At 45.5% G+C, this 19023-nt stretch overlaps 1 protein-coding gene across 6 annotated transcripts in view; it reads left to right on the top strand.

Annotated features, from left to right (window-relative positions):
* Nucleotides 1-7953: 7953 nt before the first annotated feature.
* Nucleotides 7954-19023, top strand: part of LZTS3 (leucine zipper tumor suppressor family member 3) — a 49411-nt gene continuing 38341 nt past the window's right edge. For 3 of the 6 annotated variants that reach the window (XM_045019432.1, XM_045019429.1, XM_045019426.1), the window contains exons 1-2: nt 10721-10773; nt 14757-14875. The gene's annotated coding sequence lies outside the window, so the exon portion shown is untranslated. Of the gene's footprint in view, nt 7971-10720; nt 10774-14756; nt 14876-18250; nt 18632-19023 lie in introns of those variants that run through there. The other 3 variants (XM_045019431.1, XM_045019430.1, XM_045019427.1) reach the window with 2 other exon arrangements.

The raw sequence follows: 19023 nt of genomic DNA, 5'->3' as shown, positions 1-19023 counted from the left end.
AGTTGGCAGACACATGCCCCTAATTGCAGGTGAGTCCATATCGCCAGGCAGGGGAAAGAATAGAAGCTGCAAAAATCAGATGTGCCCATTTTATCCTGAGAAGGATCAAAGCCAGGAAGAGCTCCCATTACACATCTGGTGCAGCAGCTCAGCTCAGGAAAGGTCCCTCCCGCCCCCCACGGGGAAGACTTCACTCTCGTCACCAAGCCTGGCCATGCCCACAATGCTCTGACCCAGCAAGGTGGGCTTGGCCACTCGGTTTCATATCACAGCCTTTGTGGCCTGGCTCAGCAGGGTCTTTGTAGAGCCACTGGCTGCTCCCTGCTTCTCCCAGCACACAACTGCGACAGATGAACTGCAGCACAGAGCCCCTACACAGCCTCTCAGTCTGTCACCACTGCTCCCCAAGCATCAGAACCACCTTGGTTATGGCCTTATGCACCCACAGAGGGTGCACCCACCTGCTCCTTGCTTAGCCATTCACTCCCATTCAACACGATTTGTGCCCAGGCGTAACTGACCACACCGGGCCATGGAGAATCACCCTCCATGTTTTACAGGTTCCATTTCATTTCTTTATACAGTCAGAGTAAACAGTCGAGTGCATTGGCACCTAGGCAATTTGTTGGGGTTTTTCTTTTTGGGCGGGGGGAGGGGTGCCTGATTGAAATGTCAAATCTGCATTAAAGATTTCAAGTGTTTTGGGTTTAACTGGCAGGGGAAAAAATTGAACTGAATGTTGAAAATACTTAGTAGATGTATTGCTGGACAATTTGCCACATGTTACCAGTTGCTCCTCAAAGCATGTTGGGCCATGCTTCTCTGTTCCTGGTCTGGACATGACAAAGATGGAAGAAGGAAACTTCTACATCTGTATATTCCTGTAGAAGAGAAGAAGCTCCATAGCTGCTTGGGCCATGGAGAGGCCACGGCTTATTTTCCAAAGTGTCAGTGTAGGACATGGGATGCAGGCAGACATCAGATTTAACCCTAGGAGACTTGCACTGGAGTTGGAAGGGCTGAAATCCGCTTCTGACCGGTTTCATCTTTAAAATAGAGGCTTGAATTTTCTCTCAGTCATACTGGAGTAAATCAGGATTAACTCCATTGAAGCCGATGTGTAAAGGTGCTGTGAGGTCAGAATCAGAACCTTTGACCTTAGAATCAGATATGGCAGTTCTCTCCAGTGCTCAAACATCAGTATGATCACTGAGACTTTGAGTCAGCGATTTCATATCCGTTCCACTAAATGCTGAATTCATTATAAATCTCTAGATGACAGGCTGGGTTCTGATTGCTCAGTGGTGTGAAAATCAGCCCTCCTATGGAAGTGTCCACAATTAGGTGCCACGTTGGGAAATGTTAGGCTAAGCCTCTCTGTAGCCTGGGATTAATGGAGTATTTACCCATTTGCTTCTCTTGCAGGGGTGGAGATGGGGGCAGTAGTTAATCATGAGTCAGATCAAAGCCTCAGTTGTTACTCAGGCAAAACTTGAACGGATTTCTTCCCCTGGGCCCAGCAACCTCCCTATCCCCTTTCAAATCACTCATCAAAACCCCCTTCAGCTCTGCCCCCACCCCACGCTGGTCTGACTATTACAAAAGACAACAGCCATGCTGTTATTAATTGTTACTAGATTATAATATAGATTTCTGTACATATTAATAATTGAGTATATAAAATGATTGTTGTAATTTTTAATATATATGCATTATTATATCATCATTTATTATCTGAGTCCTTGAAAGCATGTTCCCTTGAGCAAATTCTCTCCCCCCACCCTTATTTTCTGGTAGCTCCCCTTCTTTTTTCACCCCAAACCCTAATAATTTATTATGTCTTATTATATTTTATTAATATTGAAAACCATAGCAGCGAGAGGCCCAGCTGAAGTTCAGGGCCCCCTGGTGCTACTCAGTGTATAGACAAAAGAACAGGAGTCCTTGTGGCACCTTAAAGACTAACAAATTTATTTCAGCATAAGCTTTCGTGGGCTACAGCTCACTTCTTCGGCTGCATAGAATGGAACACACAGACAGCGAGCTGTAGCCCACGAAAGCTTATGCTGAAATTAATGTGTTAGTCTCTAAGGTGCCACAAGTGCTCCTGTTCTTTTTGCGGATACAGACTAACACGGCTGCTACTCTGAAACCTGTCAGTGTATAGACAGTGAGGGATGGTCTTTGCACTAAAGACACAAAGCTTGGGAGGGGAAACCGAGGCAAAGAGAAAGTGATTTGGCCCGGGTGCTGTGGGGGGGTCAATGGTAGAGCAGGGAATAGAATCCTAGAGTTCTGGGTTGCCGTGCCGTGCATTAACCACTGGACAACACTGTCTCCCTGTAACAGGGCCGTCTGGGCTAGGGAGCAGCCAGCTCTGTCTGAAGAAGAGCCCAGCAAGCAGGTAGGAGCTGGGAAATCCAACCCAGCTGGGCAGCATGAGGTGATTGGGGCTGGTGAATCCCAGCTGGAGGATGTAAAGGAGGCAGCCTGGGCCCAAGAGGGCTGGGAAGACGCGTTCCCGTACCTGTAGCAGAGAACTATGAGGTGGTGAGACCCTGTGGACCTGGGGTTGCCAACTTTCTAATCGCAGAAAACCGAGCTTTGGTGTAAGGGCTAGGAACTGACCTGACCTGTTTTCTCAGGTTGGTGACTGAGTGCCCCCAGCCTACGCGGCTGTTTTGCTTATTAAAGGAGGCAGGGGCTACCAGACTTTCTTCAGTGGTTGAGGAAAGGAGCCGAGTGTGAGCAGGACGGAGTGTCTTATCCGTAAAGAGGTTTGTGGACTCTTGGAGCGGGGACTGTATCTTCCTACCTGACTGAACAGCACTGGGCATGCTTTGGGCCTGGATCCAGTGGTGCCAGGGTGAGCCCTCATAATCGGGGAATGGTGTGAAGCAGGAAAGGACGTTGGGTCAGGTAGATAGGAGGCGGAAGGAAAAGAACGAACTATTTGCAAGTCTTTTACCATGTCTGGCCACATGGGAATATGTTCCTTTTTAATGATGCATTTGTATGAGCAATTCTGTCTGTGTTCTGTCACCAGTGTAACCTCTTGGACTTTTGTTCTGGGTTTAGGGGAGAGACACACAATGGACTCTGTGTGCATGTGGCTTTTGTCACAGACAGACGAAACATGACGGCAGGAGTCCTTTGTTAATGTGCACATTCTTTAATTCCCAGATCATATGGATGGAGCTCACTTGGGTGCACTTAGTTCCTGATCTTGCAAACGCTTATGCACATGAGCAGTCGCATTGAGTTCAATGTGACTGCTCGTGTGTGTTGAGCCTATGCGGGTGAATGGGACTACTCAAGTGTGTAAGTGTTTGCAGAATGGGAGCCTTAGTGTGTGGGCGTCTGGAGGCAAAGGCTCTCCAGATTTCTTTTAAAAACGTCCATGTGCTCACACCTACTTCAGGGCCCTTGACACACTCTCTTGGCATTTGTACTGTTGGTGCAAAAGCCTTTTGCTCTGTGGGGACTTTTGTCTGGAACAACCTTTCTGGCCTTTCCATCAGTTCTCCATCTCTTTTCAAATTGCATCTGAAAACATCCTCCCCACTTCTCCCACCCCCAGGTCCAAGCCACTCAGTTTCTCTCTCCAGCTGCTATTATGTATCACTTAAGGATCCAATTCTACAAATCCTCTAAGCGTAGCACTCCGGTTAAAGTCCAATGGCAACTCCAGGTATGGAGGTTTGGCCGGTCTGAGACCTTATTCTGAAAGGTGGTCTGGGTATAGTTTCTGTGAAAGAGAGTAAAAATTGCAACAAAGTTTTTATTTGCTGCTTCATAGCAAAAGTCTAGGAATTCCCTGGAGCTGGACAGCGCCTATCACTTCTCTGTATCAGAATGGCGCTACTTTGATTTACACCGGCTGAGGAGCTGGCCCTATGTTGCTAGCTTTTATGGCTGCAAAGTCAGTCTTCCATACCTGAGCCAATGGGCTCCTTTCTTTCTGAATCTGCACCCAGACAAATGGTAGCTTGAAGTGAGGTGTAAACTGCCTCCAAAGAAGCAAAGGGATCGTCATTATGGCTGAAGACCAGTGAGGGCAATTTAAAGTTTACCATCAACTGTTTTGCTGCTGATCTTCTTTTTTTTAGCAGAAACAGCCAGGTCCTTTGGGATTGTGGGCAGTGCTGGAGTAGAGAACCATCCATCTGTTTCCCTCCAGTCAGACTCTGGGAGGTTGGCTCCATCTGTTCCGGATAGGTATCCCAAAGCTGGAGGCTTGTCCAAGTTTCTCTGGGCTCGGAATTAGACAGGAAGTCAGGTTTTCTCAAGAGTTGTGGGTCTGAGGCCTAGTCTGGAATGTCACCAGAACAGCCCTTCTTGTGGTATTTTGGTACTTCCAGTCCCAGCCAACATCAGGGAGCAGGGAAATGTGGCAGGGAAATTAGAACATAAAGATGCTACCTCAACTTCTTCAGAACTTGCGTTAAGTTTTGCATGAAAATCTTGGTCAATTTTAATTTAATCCAGACTGGTTCTCTCCTCCCCAGTGGTGTCTGCATGGAGGCATTTCCTGTGATTGATAAATAAGAAGTGGAAACCCTGATCTCATAGTGGGGGATGGATTTTTTTTTTGCTAATTTGTTGAAGGGGAAAAGAGTAATTTAATGTTTCTTCCTCTGTTGCTGAAGAAAAGTTATGATTTGCAGAGCTCTAGGAACACACTGATGGTGCCAGAAGTTTCACAGCACACCCACCACAAGTTAACTTTCTGTAAGTAAAACCTGACCTAGATTGCCTGGCCAAAAAATAACTTCTGCGCATTACAGTGGATATACACTTCTTTTATTACCCTACTGCTGGACACTCAGGGACCTAATTATCATTTACACCAAGGCCTGGTCTACACACACAACTTGTACTGGTATAAGTGCTTCAGCTAGGGGGGTGTTTTACCCAAACAGTTGTACCCCTAGTGTGAAAGCAGTTACATCACAGTAAAGGTGCCTTATACTTGAATAGCTTATTCCCCTTCCTGTATGGGAGTAAACTACCCCGGTATAAAAACTTGTATAGCAGGATAACTGTCCACGTGGGGGCTGAACCGCTGGTATAACAAGAGCAGGATGACTTGTGGGTAGACAAGGCCGAGGGCCTCTTTCTCCAACTTGAGCAGTGTAAACTGGCTTTAGTGTAAATGACAATCAGGTCTTTTCTTTGTGCTGGGAGTAGAATCGAAAGGCTTGTCTGAACACAAAGTCGTACTGCTGTAGCTATACTGATGTACTAAAAGCAGAGTAAGTCCCTTAGCGTGAATGCGGCTGTCCTGGTATAAAAGTGTGTATTCCTGTCTGGGAAGAGGAATAAACTATACCGATGTAAAGCACCTTTATACTGGTATATATGGGTCCACACTAAAGGGTTTATAGCTATTCCAGTTAAAAATCACATCTCTAGCCAAAACAGTTACAGCAGTACAAAAACTGCGTAGGCCAAGCCTAAGACCCAATATCTCTCTGGAAGCATGAGTGTCCTGAGGCCAGATCTACACTACAGACTCCTGCCCGCACCTGTATTGGGCATGGCTGTGAAGAGGTCCAGACAGACCTCTCTTGTCTATTTAGATAGTGACGGCCTTTGGCCTGAAGATCTTACTTTCAATGAGTCTGTGTTTGAGGGGATCTTCCTGGTTCTGATGGTTTTGAAAAACATGTTCACTTTAAACCAAGGATCTTTGATAGAGGTGGGGGGAAGGGGCCCTTGCTACTTCCAAGAATTTTTCTGTTGAACATTTACTACCCAAAGCCTTTAAGGAAGGAATGCTGGTGAGTAGTTAGACTTGAAGCCTGGGGATTGGGACACTTGGGGGTCTCATCTGTACTACAGACTTGCTGTGTGTTCTTGAGCAAGCACTTAACCTCTGTCTGCATTAGGGCTTTTCTGCATGGAGAAAAAGCCCAGAATAGCAAGTGCTGTATAGTTATTCTGCACTAGTTCCCCTTGTGGACACTCTTATTCTGCTCTGAGTGCCTTTGGAAGCCCATTAACCTGAACCACACACAGGCATTCAGTGAGAAATAAGTATCTGCACAGAGAGTTAGTGCAGACTTGCTATTGCACTGTAGATTCACACGCTAGCTACTTTGCAATAGCTTGCCCATGACTCCCCTGTGTAGACAAGCCCTTAGGTTCTCTGAGTAAAATCCTGGCCCCTTGAAATCAGGACAGAACTCGTATTGGCTTCAGTGGGGCCAGGAACCAGTCTGTAAAATACAGAAAATATTGCTCTCCCAGTTGTGCAGCTGTAATCCTTATTGTTTGTAATGTGCTTTGAGATCCTTAGAGGAAGGAGTCCTTTGTAAATGTAAAGTACTGTTATTAGAGCTGCTCACAAAATGGTATTTTCTATGTTGAGAAAAAAAAGGTTGGGTACTCTCTACGTTTTTAGTGGTTTTATAAAAAAAAAATCAAAATTTTGCTTTCCAAAAATCTAACTTTTTGTGTGTTTGTTTTTTCAGGGGGGGGTTAATTTTGAAAACTTTTTTCCAGTTTTGTCATTGAAAAGGTGGCTTTTCTTTTGAAAAAATTCCTGCTGAAACATTTCATCCAGTTTTAGTTACTCTGACCCAAAGCGGTTGTGTATCTCTCCTGTAGCAGCCAGTTCTGTGTATTCCTTGAACAGAGAAAGGAATCTGTTTTTAAGATGCAGGTACTATTTTTCCTTCTGTCCAAAGCTGCAAACTACTGCACTTAAACCTGTTCTGCACTATTAAATAAATCACAGCCTAACTATTAGTATTGAAACTCACCCCCTTCCCTGCATATGCATGTAGTGGTCATGCTCTTATGAATGGCTTCTACTCCCCACTCATATGTGGTTCAGAAAGGGTTTGTTGCCTTAGTTTGAACAGACAGAGAATGAGCATAGAAGGAGGCAAACTCTCTCTCTCTCTCTCTGTAGTGTCAGGGTGACTTCACCCCATAGAGTGTGATCAGCGTGGGTGGTGCCATACTGCAGTTCATGATGCAAGACAGCATGGTGTCTGGAGCATTGATGCTGGGGGGAACGAGCAGGGATTTCTCTTGGCCTCAGTCTGTATCTCTGCTAACATGGTTCTAAAAATGTCCCACCTGTTCAAGGATCACAACTTGGAGGGATTCAATTCAGGTTCTCAGCCCACAGCCGTTACCCCTATGATATCTGAGCACTTGATTATTAGATTCTGTATCCAGTTCCTCCTCCAGAGTTGTTTCCTATCTATCTGTCCACCCATCCCGTGCTCATCACAATAGCATCTGAATACCTCACCATGGTATCTGAGCACCGATATGTGTTGACGTGTATCCCTTTATTTCCACCGCCCAGTGGGGCTTTTAGTCTTTTAAGGATCAGAATTTCTTTAATGATTTTCCGGGTAGGAAAGAATGTCTCACTTTTCTGAGAACCAGGAGGCTGCAGGTAAAGAATGTAACCGCTCGTAAGAGTGCCCATTAGAGCAACTTAGAGCCTGGCTCACCTGCCTGGGCATGGAATGCCCTGAGAGAACTTGCTGTGTCTTTGCTGGAGTGAGATCTTACTCCTGTAAACATGTCTGATTTGGAAATGTCCCTCTGGATGTGGTAAGCAGTCCAGTATAATGCTCAAATCAGTCTGATATACAAGGATTAAACTGGCTATCCCAAAATGTTTTCCAGAACTCTAGAACAATAGAGTTGCATTGTGCTACTCTGATACAGATAACAATTGAAATGCATCATGTTGCAGGATGGTACCAGAAAAGCATCAAGGCTAAAGCCTGGTTGGAAAACATGCAGAGGCCAAGGCTATACTATAACTTGGGACCACATGTATAACCAGATTCTCTGATGTGGTTTGTCTTTGTAGCTTAGCTCAATTCAGATAAGCACCCAAAAGGTTGGAGGCTTGTCAGAGGCTTTGCCAAACCTCTCGAGTTTGCAAAATTGGGCAGAATGTCTTGTGATGCTTCTGGCTGGGCTGGAAGCAGAGTAAGGTAAGTTTGTCTCCTGGTGTTTTGACACCTCTGCTTGTCCCAGTCAGAGCCAGGAAGGGCAGCGGGCTTGAGAGTGAGAAATGCTTCTTTTTGGAGGCAGCGAGGGAGATTAGAAATTGTAAATTCTTCGGGGCAGGGACTGGCTTTGTTCTACGTATGGACAGCACCTAGCACACTAGGTCCATGTGGTCCAAGACTGGGGTCCTAGACTGGTCCATGACGGGGATTCCTAGGCACTACTTCCATACAAATAGTAATGCTAACCATAATTCTCAGCCTCTCCCCAAAGAGGCTCAGCTGACATGTTGGGTGAAGGTACTCAGGTGGCATGGTGCGAGTATGGTTTAACTGTCTCTAGGTCAAAAAGAAAGTGGGGTATCGGTTCATTTAATCCAGACTACGGGCCTGATCCAAACCCACATTGAAGTCAATGGCACGAGTCAAATACTTATAGTTTAGCATGAACCCGAGAGTTTCTCTGGGTAAGGGCCAGAGCACACAGCACCTTCCAGGATCGAGCCTGTTGGGACAGCAGAAATGCAGAGACTACTTAGCCTTATTCTTTGATTGGCTGTGGGCAGAAAGTAAGCCGGTACGGTACGGCATACCAGCAAGAGCCGGTACACAGCCGACCGTACCAGCAGGGGGCAGCTTCCCCAAGCTGGCGATTTAAAGGGCCCGGGGCTCCCCGCAGTGGCCGGAGCCCTGGGCTGTTAAATTGCCGTCAGAGCCCCACTGCTGGAGCCCCAGGATTTAAAGGTCCCAGGGGTTTAAAGGCCCCACCTCTTCCAGTTGAGGCTCCGCCTCCCTGCTCAGGACTCCGGCATACCGGTAAGTCCTTTAAGTTACTTTTGCCCCTGGCTGTATCCTCATTCTCCTGTAGCACGGAGACAATTTCCCCTTAGAACTGAAGAACAACAAGCACAGCTACTGTCATTCCAGCAGCATATCAGTGTGTGTTTATTTTCCTCCTTGCTGCACGTGCTGAGGCTGCGTCTATACTGTGACCTGCGGCAGCAGCACTGCAGCTACACCGCTGCGGTGCCGTAGCGTGGGCATTTCCTGCGCCCATACAAGGGTTTTCCTTCAATGCAGTTAGTCCACCTCTCCGAGCGGGGTTCTCTTGCATTGACCTAGCCACACCTACTCTAAGGGTTAGGTTGGCCTAACTATGCTGCTCAGGTGTGTAAACTTTTTTCATAGCCCTGAGTAACATGACTAGTTCAGTCTCAGTTAGTGGATGACCTAATGGGCTGAGGATGAGGCAAAAGCCTCTCTCGTTAAAGGGCTTCTAGGAATCCCAGCCATATCAGTTCCAGCTTATGCTTTTCCCAACCAATCATCACGTAAACAAGGCCCCGGTGAGGGGAGGGGAGGGACCTGACAGCATCTCAGGAGGAACAATACCGGCAAGTTGTTTAAAAACAATGACCTTGTATAATTAAAACCTCTTCACTGCAGAGAGCTTTTATTTATATTTCATAGCAACGCGAAGGCAGCTTTATGAATGCCTAAGAGGTGTCACAGCTTTACCCTTTGGCTGTCACTTCTTGCTAGCTAGCATCTCTGCTCCACAAGTTCAAATCCATCATCATGTCATTGCTTAGATGAAAGAATCCTCTTCCGAAACCTAGCTTTGGGTCTGAGTTTGCCTTTGCTGAAACTGGGAGTATGTTGCCAGTAGTGCAAATTGATCTTCCAGGAAAAGAACAAGATGGAGAGTGCGGGGCGGTGCTTTTTAATCTTAATGTGCTGAGTCTGGAACGGTTTGACCTAAAAAAATTCCCACCCATTCCACGAGATTTCTCATGAATGGGAAGCAGGGTCTGAATGAGCGCAGTCAGTTCAACTATGGAAAAGGGTATGTCAATCAAGCGATCACTTGCTTAGAAACGTGGTGCTGGGAATGCTCAGAATTCTTCCACTCAGAGTTCAAAAGTTTGGGTCTTTCAACCATGTGGGCGTGGAGCCTGTAGAAAAGGGTTTTCCCCTGCTGTCTTCTGTGCTCTCTGAAGCATCTTCCTCTGACTTATTTATAGATGGAGAGCACTAAGACACGATGAAAGTCCTGAGGAGAGAAATGTGTGTTCCTAAAGCAGCTGTAACGTTGGGTAGCTGCTACACCTACATACTAAATGCTGTCACAATTAAGCCTTGAAAGTTTTGAAATCATGCTTATTAAAGGGATGGACCACAACCCTTTGTAAATTGTTCCAAAGGTTAACTACGCTCACTGTCAAAAATGTACGCCTTATTTTGAGTCTGAATTTGTCTAGCTCCAACTCCCAGCCATGGGATTGGGTTTTACCTTTCTCTGCTGGATTGAAGAACCCATTTTTAAATAGTTGCTCTTCATGGAGGTACTTAGAGACTGTAATAAATCACCCCTTGACCTTCTCTTTAAGGTAAATAGATTGAGCTCCTTGAGTCTATCACTATAAGGCATGTTTTCTAATCCTTTAATCATCCTTTTGGCTCTTCTCTGAACCCTCTTCAATGTATCAGCATCCTTCAGGTGAACCTAATTTACACATTTCTTCTCCCCTCTTGGGTATATATTGTATCACCTTAAATTCATTTAGACTCCCTTAGATTTCCTTAAACTTACCCCCACTTACCAATGTGCAACTTACACCCCATTACTTATTATTACAATAGCGCTATTGTAATAATAATGTTGCCTTACCTGGTGATTTCCTTGATTTGTAGTGTTCATGCTGATAAGCAATGCATTTGAGAGCACAATGCTACGTGAGCTGTGTTCTTGTGCAGGATTGATTCTCTAGATTTGTTCCTCTTCAAGGTCAGAAATGGACTAGTTAATATATTCCTAGCAGGCAGGGAGCCCCCAGAGGGTAGTCAGATAATACAGCCACCATAACACTTTCAGCAGGAGATACCTGGCCTTGCCAAAGGAGACTGCAGTGAGCCCAAACCTGACTCTCTTGTGATGAAATTGCAAGATCCCATTTTGCTAACCCTTCCCCCCGTACCAAAATCCTTCCGGGGGCTAGTGCATGATGGGAGATACTGAGGGACAGACAGGAGAGCAAGGAGAGAGAGAGAGAAGACGAAGGGGGAGGGGAGAGTAACATTCTGGAACTGTGGAGAGGCAGAGACATAAGAGCACCTGGGGATGTGCTTAGTGTTAATTAGCTGTGTTTAGTGCTTAGATACGATGGTAATAGGTGCCTTAGAGATACCTGAGAGAGAGCGAGCAGCATTTTTCCAGCTAATCTGCATAAATCAAAACCTCCCGACTTTATTTGGTCCCTCACAGGAATCCCTTCACTCACCACTGAAAAGCAGTCTACCGGAGGGTACAATACAGCAGGGCAAATTGTAAAATCTGCTCCAGCTCCCTTGTGTTGTTCAAAACTGTGGGAAGGCCTCAATTGGTGTAGAACCAACATAGCCTGCTCCAGTGCCAACCCCTGAGCCCAGCATGGGAGGTCTGTTAGGGGCTGGAGAAATACGGTGCTTCAGTAGTTCTCAGCTGGTGGGTGGACCTTGGGTAATTTAGAGCAGCCCTCAGGCTGCTTTAAACTATGCTGAGATTGAGCCAGCCAGAGGACCAGGGAGCCACAGCTGACTCCCTTGCAGCCCCTCGCCACCTACCGCAGCAGAGAAGAAGTTAGGGCAATATCTAGTTAACAGTATAACACCAACATTACCCAAGAGGTTAGGAAAGGGAGCGAAGAAAGAAGAGTGCCACGTCCGAGTGAGGTTGCAGAGGTATTTGGCAGAATGTAGTTCCCCTCACTGGGATTTGGCTCGGACATTGGAGTTCAGACCCCCTTTGATACAAGTGCCATCGCCGCGAGTTTCTGAACCTGAGGCATAAAACCCATCTCTCTCAAATAGCAAATGTTCCTTATACTTGCTGTAACAGCAGAAGCCCTGGCTGGAATGATTTAGTTGGGGTTGGTCCTGCTTTGACCAGGGGGTTGGACTAGATGACCTCCTGAGGTCTCTTCCAACCCTAATCTGCTGTGATTCTAAGCAAAAACTGTTAGTGTTATTACTCCCAGGAGTGCCATAGATCCAGGGCATGTTTCCACCTTTGTGTACTAACGTTTGGATGGCAGTTGTATCTGATGAGACATTGACAGTCTGACTCCGAAAACAGTGGGGCTGTAATGGAAAGTAGGCAGTGGGGAACTAACCTAATAAAGGGGTTTACTAGTTAGTCACAAAAAGATATGAAGAAAACTGCCAAGAGATGCATGGAAGCGCGTAGTGCATCTTGGGTAGAAATACATCTTAAAGAGGTTGCAACATAGCAGACGCACACTGTATTCAGGCTATCGTGTGCACGAAGTAGCTTTCAGTTCATACACAGAGTTGCCACATGTCTATCCTGGTGGACGAAGCCAGCACATCACTGTGTCTTTGGGGCAGGTTAGAAAAGAGGCAAGACTCAGTTGAAATGAATATAAAAGATTATTTACTGACGTGACCAGACACAGACCCTTTGGTCCTTTCTGGCTCGCTTGCTCCCAGACCGTCACTGGGATACATGCTGCTGTCTAGTGTCTCCTTGAATTCTGGCCTGGCATTAGCTCTGAGGAAAGGGTCTGATGACTCCGCTTCAGCCACTTTTGCATTATGACTTCTTGGTGTTCTCGGTATGCCATGACACAGCCTTTGTGACATCTCCAGCATCCTGACACAAGGAAGAAAGGAGAGCAGCAGAATACAGACCCTGGACTTCAGAAAGGCAGACTTTGATTCCCTCAGGGAACTGATGGGCAGGATCCCCTGGGAGAATAACATGAGGGGGAAAGGAGTCCAGGAGAGCTGGCTGAATTTTAAAGAATCCTTATTGAGGTTGCAGAAACAAACCATCCCGATTGTGTAGAAAGAATAGTAAATATGGCAGGCAACCAGCTTGGCTTAACAGTGAAATCCTTGCTGATCTTAAACCCAAAAAGTAAGCTTACAAGAAGTGGAAGATTGGACAAATGGCCAGGGAGGAGTATAAAAATATTGCTCAAGCTTGCAGGAGTGAAATCAGGAAGGCCAAATCACACTTGGAGTTGCAGCTAGCAAGGGATGTTAAGAGTAACAAGATGGGTTTCTTCAGGTATGTTAGCAACAAGAAGAATGTCAGGGAAAGTATGGGCCCATTACTGAATGGGGGAGGCAACCTAGTGACAGAGGATGTGGAAAAAGCTAATGTACTCAATACTTTTTTCGCCTCCATCTTCATGAGCAAGGTAAGCTCCCAAACTACTGCACTGGGCAGCACAGTATGGGGAGGAGGTGACCAGCCCTCTGTGGAGAGAGAAGTGGTTCAGGGCTATTTAGAAAAGCTGGACGAGCACAAGTCCATGGGGCCGGATGTGCTGCATCAGAGGGTGCTAAAGGAGTTGGCGGATGTGATTGCAGAGCCATTGGCCATTATCTTTGAAAACTCATGGCAATCGGGCAAGATCCCGGATGCCTGGGAAAAGGCTACTGTAGAGCCCATCTTTAAAAAAGGGAAGCAGGAGGATCTGGGGAACTACAGGCCAGTCAGCATGGATTCACCAAGGGCATGTCATGCCTGACTAATCTAATCGCCTTCTATGATGAGATAACTGGCTCTGTGGATGAGGGGAAAGCAGTGGACATGTTATTCCTTTACTTTAGCAAAGCTTTTGATACGGTCTCCCACAATATTCTTGCCAGCAAGCTAAAGAAGTATGGGCTGGATGAATGGACTATAAGGTGGATAGAAAGCTAACTAGATTGTCGGGCTTAACAGGTAGTGATCAATGGCTCCATGTCTAGTTGGCAGCCTGTATCAAATGGAGTGCCCCAAGAGTCGGTCCTGGGGCTGGTTTTGTTCAGTATCTTCATTAATGATCTGGAGGATGGCGTGGACTGCACCCTCAGCAAGTTTGCAGATGACACTAAACTGGGCGGAGTGGTAGATATGCTGGAGGAATAGGATACAGTGAGACTTAGACAAATTAGAAGATTGGGCCAAAAGAAACCTAATGAGATTCAACAAGGACAAGTGCAGAGTCCTGCACTTAGGAAGAAGGAATACCATGCACTGCTACAGACTAGGGGCCGAGTGGCTAGGCAGCAGTTCTGCAGAAAAGGACCTAGGGATTACGGTGGACAAGAAGCTGGATATGAGTTGACAGTGTGCCCTTGTTGCCAAGAAGGTTAACAGCATTTTGGGCTGTATAAGTAGGAGCATTGCCAGCAGATCGAGGGACGTGATCATTCCCCTCTATTCGACCTTGGTGAGGCCTCATCTGGAGTACTGTGTCCAGTTTTGGGCCCCACACTACAACAAGGATGTGGAAAAATTGGAAAGAGTCGATTGGAGGGCAACAAAAATGATTAGGGGGCTGGAGCACATGACTTATGAGGAGAGGCTGAGGGAACTGGGGTTATTTAGTCTGCAGAAGAGAAGAATGAGGGAGGATTTTATAGCTGCTTTCAACTACCTGAAAGGGGGTTCCAAAGAGGATGGATCTAGACTGTTCTCAGTGGTACCCGATGAAAGAACAAGGAGTAATGGTCTCAAGCTGCAGTGGGGGAGGTTTAGATTGGATATTAGGAAAAACTTTTTCACTAGGAGAGTGGTGGAAGCACTGGAATGGGTTACCTAGGGAGGTGGTGGAATCTCCTTCCTTAGAGGTTTTTAAGGCCCGGTTTGACAAAGCCCTAGCTGGGATGATTTAATTGGGGATTAGGTCCTGCTTTGAGCAGGGGGTTGGACTAGATGACCTCCTGAGGTCCCTTCCAACCCTGATATTCTATGATTCTATGTATTCAAATTGGCAGGGCCTGATGAAATGCACCCTGAGGTACTTAAAGAAGTAGCTGAAACAATCTCGGAACCGTTAGCTATTTTCTTCGAGAACTCATGGAGGATGGGTGAGGTCCCAGACGACTGGAGAAAGGTACTGTTTGCCCATCTTTAAAAAGCAGAAAAAAAGAGGACCTGAGGAATTATAGCACAGTCAAACGCAGGATGCTGGAACAATTTGTATAGTGGGGATGACGAGAGCCACTGAACCAAACTGCAAACCCTGTATGTGATGGAAACCACTTCAAGCCACACGGCCTGGCAGCACCCTTAGTTCCAGCACCTATGGTCAGATGACCTTCTATACCTAAAAAGATACTGGAACAAATTAATCAATCAATTATTTATAATAAGGCTATAAATAATAGTAAAGATGGATTTGTCAAGAACAAATCATGCCACACTAACCTAGTTGCTGACCGAGTGGATAGGGAGGAAGCTATAGATGTGATATATTTCAATTTTAATAAAGCTTTTGACACAGGCCCATATGACTTGCTCATAAGCAGCCTAGGGAAATGTGGTCTTTGTGAAATTACTGTAAGGTGGGTGCACAACTGGTTGCAAAATCATACTCAGAGTCGTTATCAATGGTTTTTCTGCCAAACTGGGAAGACTTATGTAGTGGGGGCCCAGAGGGGTCTGTCCTGGGTCCAGTACTAGTCAATATGTTCATTAATTGACTTGGATAATGGAGTGGAGAGTACACTTTATAAAATGTGTGGATCCCCACACATTAGGAGGGATTGCTAGCACTTTGGAGGACAGGATTAGAGTTCAAAATGACCTTGACAAATTGGAGACATTTTGGTCTGAAATCAACAAGATTTAATTCAGTAATGATGAATGTAATGTGCTACACTTAAGAAAAATGTGAATGCACAGCTACAAAATGGGAATAACTAGGTAGGCAGTAGCACTGCCAAAAAAGACCTGGGGGTTATTGTGGATCACAAATTGAATACGAGTCAACAATGTGATGCATATAAACAGGAATGTCGTATGTCAAACATAGGAGGTAATTGTCCCGCGCTGCTTGGAACTGGTGAGGCCTCAGTTGGAGTCCTGTGTCCAGTTCTCGGCATCATGCTTTAGGAAAGATGTAGAGAAATTGGGGAGAGTCCAGAAGAGAACAACAAAAATGATAAAAGGTTTAGAAAACCTCACCTATGAGGAAAGGTTAAGAAAAACAAGCTGGGCATATTTAGACTTAAGAAAAGAAGACTATAGGGGGACCTGATACGCTTGTTATAAAGAGGACAGTGATCCTTTGTTGTCAGTGTTCACTGAAGGTAGGGTAAGAAGTAATCATCTTAACCTGCAGTAGAGATTTAGGTTAGATATTAGAAAAAAAATTCTAACTTTAAGGAAAGTTAGGCTTCTGAGGAAGGTTGTGGAATCCCCACCACTGGAGGTTTTTAAGAGCAGGTTAGGCAAACGCCGGTCAGCAGATGGACTAGATGACTTTGTGGAGTCCTCTCCAGCCCTACATTTCTATGATCAGTGTTTCTGTCATTGCAAATGGCCCTACAGAGGAAGCTGCTGTTTTCCATCTATTCTGTGTTCTTTCAGAGATGGTCTCTCTCTTCTCCCTCCATCTTTGATCATCTCGAGGGGTTCCAGAAGAGAACTCTGTGTTCTAAACATTCTTAGCCAGCTGCAATCAAAGATGGCCAGTTTGGGGGCGGGCGGGAGTGAGTTTGTTTTGGGGGGGTTGTGTGTGCGCGTTGCTTTTGTTTTGGGGGTTTTTTTGTTTTATTTTATTTTATTTTTTGCTTAAAGGGTTGCCCAGTCACTTCCAGCTAAAACAAACCTTCTTGTGATTGGTGGAGGAAATCCCAGCACTTTGAAAGTTACCACCCATTTGCACATTCTCTATGCCTGCCTAAAGGAAGAGCTACCACTAGCACCACATTTGCTCACAAATTGAGCAAATGGTCAATATAAATGAGGATAAGTTCCAGTTTTCATTGGAACTTTTTTTCCCCCTCCCCAGTGATGTGGAGAAAGTAGATAAGGAAAAGTTATTTACTTATTCCCATAACACAAGAACTATAGGCCACCAAATGAAATTAATGGGGAGCAGGTTTAAAACAAATAAAAGGAAGTTCTTCTTCACACAGCGCACAGTCAACTTGTGGAACTCCTTGCCTGGGGAGGTTGTGAAGGCTAGGACTGTAACAGGGTTTAAAAGAGAACCTCCATGAATTTATCTAGTTAAGTCCATTAATAGCCAGGATGGGTAAGGAATGGTGTCCCTAGCCTCCGTTTGTCAGAGGGTGGAGATGGATGGCAGGAGAGAGATCACTTGATCATTACCTGTTAGGTTCACTCCCTCTGGGGCACCCAGCGTTGGCCACTGTCAGTAGACAGGATACTGGGCTAGATGGACCTTTGGTCTGACCCAGTACAGCCATTCTTATGTTCTTATGTTCATAACTTTCTCAGACTTCCTTGTTGGGTTGAAATGTTCTATACTTGGTCTACGCCCAAAGGGTGGGATTTTTTTTCTAGGCAATAAGTTTGAGCTAAATTGGTGGAGCTGTTTTCAGTTATTTGAGTATGAGGAAAATATATTATTCCTCAAATGTCAGACTGGGTTTCATTTGTAGATCTTAGTGAAACTTTTTTTAGATGACGTCACATTGAAAATAAAATTAGGCAGTTTTAAAGTTATGTATGTTTAGTCTGCCTCAAAATCAGAACTTATAGTAGGTGCCTGCAAACTTTAGTAGCTGCTCAAGTTTGAAAATTGGGGCCCATGAAGATTAGAAAGCTCTTCTGATGATTTTTAAGTACCTTAATTAATGATCTTATTAGGATAAATGAAAATTTTCTGCCAAACTAAGTAATGATACTTTTACACCGTCCGTTAATGAGTGACCAAAAATCTTTCAGCCGTCTTTCATCCTTTCTGGTGGGTCTGCCGCTGGCGTATATATGCAGTGTTGTAGCCATGTTGGACCCAGGATATTAGAGAGACGTCTTTTATTGGACCAGCTGGAATATATTGTAACATTGAAGGGTGGAGAGGGAGAAGAGGAGTGGCTTATATGTGGGCAATAGATTGTGTGGGTTTGGGGCCAGTTTTCCGAAAGTGAGTAATGAGTTTAGGTGCCTGATTTTCAGAGGCTGTGTGTGAGCACTTAAAATCCAGCCCCTGTAAGGGGTCTCAGGTTGAGTCCCCCAAAAAGTAGGCACCCAAAATCACTCTGTAAAATCTTGGCAGTAACTCCTGAGCGGGGCATGGCGTTATTCCACAATGTTTTGTTTTGTTTTTTTCAAAGCTTGCATCCTGCAAGGAAAGAGTTAATGAAACTTAAGTGCTTGGAGGGAGCAGTTCCCTGTTATTAGCCAATCAGAGGGGACAAAGGTTCAGCTCTGTGCCTGTGCTAAGGTAACAGGTGATTTGTTGTTTACAACATGTAGTTTTGTAGAGTCCCCTCAGGCACCGGGCAGGTAGAGAGGATCTTGCAGCCCCGCCAGGAGAGCATGGGAGGAAAAACCTCTTGATCGCGGAGGTACATGTGCAGCTAGCTTACTTTGGCTGAAAACATTTTCTGCTTTAGTCTCGTAAAGGAAGCTCTGGGTAAGGTGACACTATGGCGCTCCTTTGTTAGAGAGCACGCTTCCCAGAACGGGTGCAAACAGCAGAGCGCAGCCAGTCTGGACAAGGAGTACAATGCCTTACCGTCCTGTGTGCACAAGGGAAGAGCAACTATCCGTCAACTCAGTGGATTGCGTTAACCAGGAGCAGCCTTGCCACACTGTGATGGACAGAGAGGAAATACGTACCCCGGGTTTACGACTGTTCTGACCATTTGTGTGGTGAAGGAGTTGGAAAGATTGGGTATGGTATCGTTTTCATTTCCTGCCTAATTACGAAAGGTGTAGAAAACATGACCTGTGAGGGAAGATTGGAAAAACTGGGTTTGTTTAGTCTGGAAAAGAGAAGACCGAGAGGGGACATAAGTTTTCAAGTACATAAAAGGTTGTTACAAGGAGGAGGGAGAAAAATTGCTCTCCTTAACCGTTGAGGCTAGGACAAGAAGCAATGGGCTTAAATTGCAGCAAGGGAGGTTTAGGTTGGACATTAGGAAAAACTTCCTAACTGTCAGGATGGTTAAGCACTGGAATAAATTGCCTAGGGAGGTTGTGGAATCTCCATCACTGGGGATTTTTAAGAGCAGGTTGCACAAACACCTGTCAGGGATGGTCTAGATAATACTTAGTCCTGCCATA

Source organism: Mauremys mutica, chromosome 5 (genome assembly GCF_020497125.1).
Source record: "Mauremys mutica isolate MM-2020 ecotype Southern chromosome 5, ASM2049712v1, whole genome shotgun sequence".
NCBI classification, from domain to species: domain Eukaryota; kingdom Metazoa; phylum Chordata; order Testudines; family Geoemydidae; genus Mauremys; species Mauremys mutica.
The sequence above is the reverse complement of the archived record's forward strand: the minus strand, read 5'-3'. Positions and strand labels throughout refer to the sequence as shown.